Raw genomic sequence first — 6,145 nt, 5'->3', positions numbered from 1 at the left:
AGTTTGCCGTGATTCAGCCGTACACCCGCATACTGGCTGAAACAAAACAATGCCCTGGGTAAATTTCCTACCCTCCCTCTCTAAAACATCCACGACTTTCCTATCTGGAGGAGACCAGAACTCAGTGTCGTCTAAGTAGACTTTCAGAGAGCTCAACATGGCCCTTGAGATTAATGTCCCGACTAATGAAGTCCAACACTCCATATGCATTCTTAAGCACCCGACCGGCTTCATCGTAAGGATGTGATGATGTGGGCAGCGGGGAGAATCTCCCTCTAGGTTTGTCAACCTCCTCGTGAATACACCGTATCCCTTCACTATCCCAACTTTGAGATGGACCACGTCTTCATTATGCAGGTCCTCCAAGTGTCTTCATTGGGATCTTTCTCCTCATTAACCTCATTTTAATGTTTGAAGTTACCTGTATGTTCAGCTGGTGGGGTTATTACTGATGGACTGGGAGAGACAACACAGTGCCGCCCTGTCCTGAGGCTTTCTGAAGGAAATCTGCTGTTTGATCCTCAGACGGGCTCCATTCAATGTTGGGATTCTGTGCCTCCCCCTCCCGGAGTGTTCTGCCCAACCCCCAACAGTCCTCGGCATTGTTTTACCAAACCTGTTTGTCTGCTTCGGCTGCAAGTCCTTACTGTTGCTAGGATACCGGCCTGTGTGTTTGCTTAGTCTGCTTGAGGTATGTAACATAGAAACACAGAAAACCTACAGCTCCATGCAAGCGCTTCGGCCCACAAAGCTGTTCCGAACATGTCCCTACCTTAGAACAACCTAGGCTTACCCATAGCCCTCTATTTTTCTAAGCTACATATACCCATCCAGGAGTCTCTTAAAATACCCTATTGTTTCCGCCTCCACCACTGCCGCCAGCAGCCCATTCTAAGCATTCGCCACAATCTGTGTAAACAAATTTACAACTGACATCTCCTCTGTACCTACTTCCAAGCAGCTTAAAACTGTACCCTCTCGTGCTAGCCATTTCAGCCCTGGGGAAAAAGCCTCTGACTAACCCCACGATCAATGACTCTCATTATCTTGTTACCTGCCCCGTAACTGGGTGTCTAACCAGCAGAGAAAGAAGAATTCGTTGGAGTCTGGTGGTAACAAACTAAAGGTATTTATTAATAAAAATAAGCAAAGACCATATCAATAATGCAAATATACATATAAAACAAGTTAGCAGTAACAAACCTAAAAGTGTAGGAATAATAATAATCAATAATAAACAAGCTCTATCGATGTCTAGGGGTAAATAAATTGTCATAGACAAGTATAAAGTTCAGTTCAGTTCATGAGTGCTGATGTAATTATGGTTGTTGTATTGTAATCGTTGGAGAGAGAGAGAGAGAGCGAGCGATCGAGATGTAACAGCAACAGTCAGGCAAACCTTCCTTTGCTTTCTTAATCCGTTGTATCGGTGGGGTCATTCAGTTATGACCTCTCCGTCCTTCTGTTAGACCGTTCTTCTGTGGTGGACTCGTCGCTCTGGCATGAGTGGACACACACACACAAGTCCCCAATGGCCCTGTTTTAACACTGTGAGCTTTACTGACCGATCTCCTGGGTCGGTCTCCGAAGCCCCCACCTTTCTTTTGGGTTCCAACACTCAATCAGAGTCCACTGGCGTGTCTGGAGGGTGTCTCTCCATAGCTGCCTTTTATCCCTACTCACGGGGTCTCAGCAATCCATCACTCCTGAATGACTGTCCATCAAATAAGCCCACTCCTTCAGTCCGCTGAGGAATGTTTATGAGCAAATTATTGTCCTTGCAGTGAAACAGTAAATAATTCAAAAAGGAGTCACAATACGGTTAATCAGCAATTTCCCCCTCTCTCTTACCTGTCGCCGATGTTCTTGCCTGTTTTTCCATCTCTCTTTCTCATGGTCAGCATAGCAACAGTAATAGTTCGTGTTTCTCGGGGGGGGGGGGATGGTTAACTCTTCACCCCATTGTCCATCAGGTCTGTTCATCACCCATAACAATCTTGTACACCTCCATCGGGTCACCTCTCATCCTCTGTCGCTCCAAGGAGGAAAGGCCGTGTTCACTCAACCCTATTCTCATATGCTGTTTGGGATGCCACAAAGTTCAAAATGCACCCCTACAGGCACCGTTACGCCTGTGGGAATGGCCGTCTTCATTGTGGATGGATGTGCATATTGACTTTGCTGGGCATTTCATGGATTCCGTGTTTCTGGCTGCTGTGGATGCTCATTCGAAGTGGCAGAAGGTCATACCAGTGAACTCAATCACTCCGCTCTTCCTCCACTCTGACAACTGCCTTCTCCACAAGTTGCTGATGGTGAACAAATTATGTGTGACAATGGACCAGAATAGACGTTTGAAGAGTTTAGACTATTCATGCAGGAAAATGGCATCAGATATTTCAAATCAGCTCACCACCACACAGAAACGAATGGGTCAGTTGAAAGTTTTATCCAAACCTTCAAGCATTCGAACAAAACTATGGACAAGGAGGACATTTCTCTGAAACACAAGGTGAACAGCTTTTTTCTTTTTAGTGCATTGGAACTCAGTCCATGCGATGACAAATCAAACGCCTGCAATGATGTTCATGAACAGGAGTCTGAGATCTTGCCGAGATATCCTGAAACCAGATCTATGGAGGAAGAGCAGTTGAGCCAGTTTCCAGCAGATCGGCACGGAACTTCGAGATTGGAGAAAAGGTCCTAGCAGGTGATTACCGAGAGGACAAGTGGATGCTGGAGACTCTGTATGGAGACGGCACGTGGACCAGATATTGGATGCTCAGCTGAAGAACAAATCTCGGTCAATTGCATCCAACAAGATGGACACATTACAGCCACTAGACTTACCTCACAATGACAATCATGTCACTAACAGCAATTTGACACCGGCAACTGAGAATGTCGGTGGTTACAGAAAGACTTAACAAAGTAACAGACTAGGTCCTGTTGGCTGAATAAAATGCTGATGCACAGGTCTAATAGCAAAGCCAGTTCACTATGACAAAAAGTGATACACAGTATAATATCATCAGTGAAATTCCTGAAACTTGGGTGTCGTCACTGCTCCAATCCATGTCTCTACTTCTAGACCTTGCCAGCAGTTTCCCTTCATATTAGCATTTCTTATTTAAACACTGCGGCACAGACCAGGGCATTTAGCCCGTCTAGACCTTGCCGAGCTATTACTCTGCCTGCTCCCACCGATCTGTACTGAACTCTCCCACACATGTAGTCATCCAAAACTCTCATCAATGTTGAAATTCTGCTGACAGCTCCTTTCACACACCCACCATACTCTCAGTGAGGATGTTCCCTTAAAATTTTCACCTTTCGCCCTTAACCGATCATCTCCGCATGTAGTTTGCCCAAGCGAACTGGAAAATTTTAGCCACGCTATCTGTACCCTCGTAAACTATACACACCTATCAAATCACCTCTCCTTCGAACTGAAATTTACCCATTCAATTTTTCCCTATAACCAAGGTCTTCTGGTATCAGTAACATCTTTGTAAACATCATATTGAATTCCTTGAGGGTGTGACAAAGTGTACTGATGAAGTTAGAGCAGTGGATGTGGTGTATATGGATATTGGTAAGGCATCCGTTCCTCATGGTAAGCTCAGTCAGAGAGTCAGGAGGCACGGGATGTGCGGATACAGAATTGTCTTCTCCATAGAAGGTAGAGGGTGGTTCAGATAGAGGGTATTCTGCCTGGAAGTCAGTGACATGTGGTGTTCTGCAGGGATCCGCTCTGGGATGTGTGGATACGGAATTGTCTTCTCCATGGAAGGTAGAGGGTGGTTCAGATAGAGGGGATTCTGCCTGGAGGTCAGTGATATGTGGTGTTCTGCAGGGATCCGCTCTGGGCACATTGATTTTTGCGATTTTTATAACAGCATAATAAAAACAAAATCCTGGAGGAACTCAGCAGATCAGGCAGCATCTATGGAGATGAATAATGAGTTGACGGATCAGGCTGAGACCCTTCGTGCGCAATGGAAAGGAAGGGAGCAGAAGGGAGAATACTAATGCCGTGAGAGGTGAAGGGGAACAAGCGGGCAGGTGATAGGTGAGGGGAAAGGTGAGTAGGTGGGGGAAGGGACATGAAGTATGAAGCTGGGAGATGACAGGGAGAAAAGACAAACGGCTGAAGAAGGAATCTGATAGGACAGTAGTGTGGACCATGGGGGAACGGTATTGGGGAGGGGTACCCGAGGAAGGGATGTGAGGAGAAAAGGTGATGTGAGAGTGGAGCCAGAATGGAGAATGGGAGAAAGGGGAGGGGGGATAAATACCGGAACCTGGGGCAATCCTTGTTCATGCCGTCAGACTAGAGGCTCGGCAGCCGGACGACCACTTAGAGCAGAGTTAAGGAGGAATACTTTAGCTGGAGAGTAGGGACTCTGGCATGCAGTGGAGGCCGAGTACGTGGTGTTACTCCTCCAACCGGGGAGTTGTGTCACAGAGGCAGTGGGGAGTGCATGGACAGGCATGTTGGAATGAGAAAGGGAAGGGGAATTACAATCGGTGGCCAGCAGGAGATTCTGTCCATAAGACATAGGAGCAGGATTAGGCCATTCGGCCCATCCAGTCTGCTCCACCATTTCAGCTTGGCCGACCTGGATTCCACTCGACCCCATGTTCCTGCTTTCTCGACATATCCTTTGATGTCTTAACCAATCATAACCTATCAATTTCCACTTCAAAAATACCATCGTACTTGGCCTCGGACACATTCCACAGATTCACTACTCTCTGGCTAAAATGTTCCTCTTGAACTCTGCTCTAGGTGGCCATGCCTTAGTTTTGCCCTCCAGTTCTGGATACCCCCTTCAGAGGAAACATTATTTTCACATACAAATTATCTAGTCCTTTCAACATGCTGGAGGTTACAATCAGATCTCCCCCGCATTCTTCTAAATTCCAGTAAGCTCAGGCCAAACGCTGCCAAACTCTCCTCATATATAAACCCCATCATCCCTGAAATCATACTTGTAAAACCAGAATCATCCGTTGTTTTCGATAGAGCAAACGTACTGAACAACACAGGTCCCCAACAGGTGTCAGGTTTCGTGACTGAAGAGCAGACTGGACGCCATCGGTGACCCTGACAAACTCACAGGCGAAGTGTCACTTCATCGGGTGGGGTCTGTTAGGGTTCTTCAATGTTGGTGATTGAGGAGATGAACGGGAAAGTGTAGCAATTGCTGAGACACAACGGAGGTTAGAAGCAGAGATTGGAAAAACCTGTGTCCAACCTGAAGGGACAATTAACAATTAGTGTCCAGGCTGAAGGGAGATTTAACAAGTGTTTGTAAGAATTACAGAGTCACAGATAGAATAGACAATGGGTTTTGTTGTTCAGTGATTGAAATATCACTGACTAGGTGGCATGTATTTATGCTGAGAGGGGCTATGTTGAAACGAGATTTGTGGGGCAAGATTTATTGACATATTGTGATGGGTGAATGAAATTCCTTTCCAGAGGTGCCCAAAATGGAAGGAGTCTAACCCTCCTACACATCTTCAATGGCTTCGTGATATTATGTCTTATTTAAATTTAGAAAAAGTTCCACTGCTCAGTCTTAAATTCGAAACAATCTTTTTATGATATCTGGGGACCTTTCCTAAATTACTTTTCCAATTTATAAAGTATAACATTTTTTTTCTTTGGTATTTGGTAGAGGTTTGACTTTTTTTATATAAAAAAATTATTTTATGATGTATGGACTATCTTTAAATTTTTGATTACAAAGTGGTAAAATATTTTGATCAATTTTATTACAATATATGAATGTACACAAGTTATTTTGAGATGTATTATTGTGTTGCACTCTGTAAATCTTGTTTTTTTCTCTTCTGAATAAAAAATATTGTAAAAAAAAAGGAATGTTGTTCCACCCTTGGACTGGATAGAGCAAATCCAGCTGATTATATCAGTTATTGTGAAATCTTCATCACCATCCACACCCTTATAGCAATAAATCAAACCTACATTCCTTTCGTGACAATTCCAGGTAAATTTATTATCAAAATACGTATACGTTATCACATACTTTGCGGAGAATCAGAACCTTTCAGCCGTTCAGAAGAAAAAAAAAACTGAAAAAAAAGACGGAGAAATAACCAATGGTCTGGGAAA

The sequence above is a fragment of the Hemitrygon akajei genome, unplaced genomic scaffold (genome assembly GCF_048418815.1).
Source record: "Hemitrygon akajei unplaced genomic scaffold, sHemAka1.3 Scf000044, whole genome shotgun sequence".
Taxonomy (NCBI): domain Eukaryota; kingdom Metazoa; phylum Chordata; class Chondrichthyes; order Myliobatiformes; family Dasyatidae; genus Hemitrygon; species Hemitrygon akajei.
The sequence above is the reverse complement of the archived record's forward strand: the minus strand, read 5'-3'. Positions refer to the sequence as shown.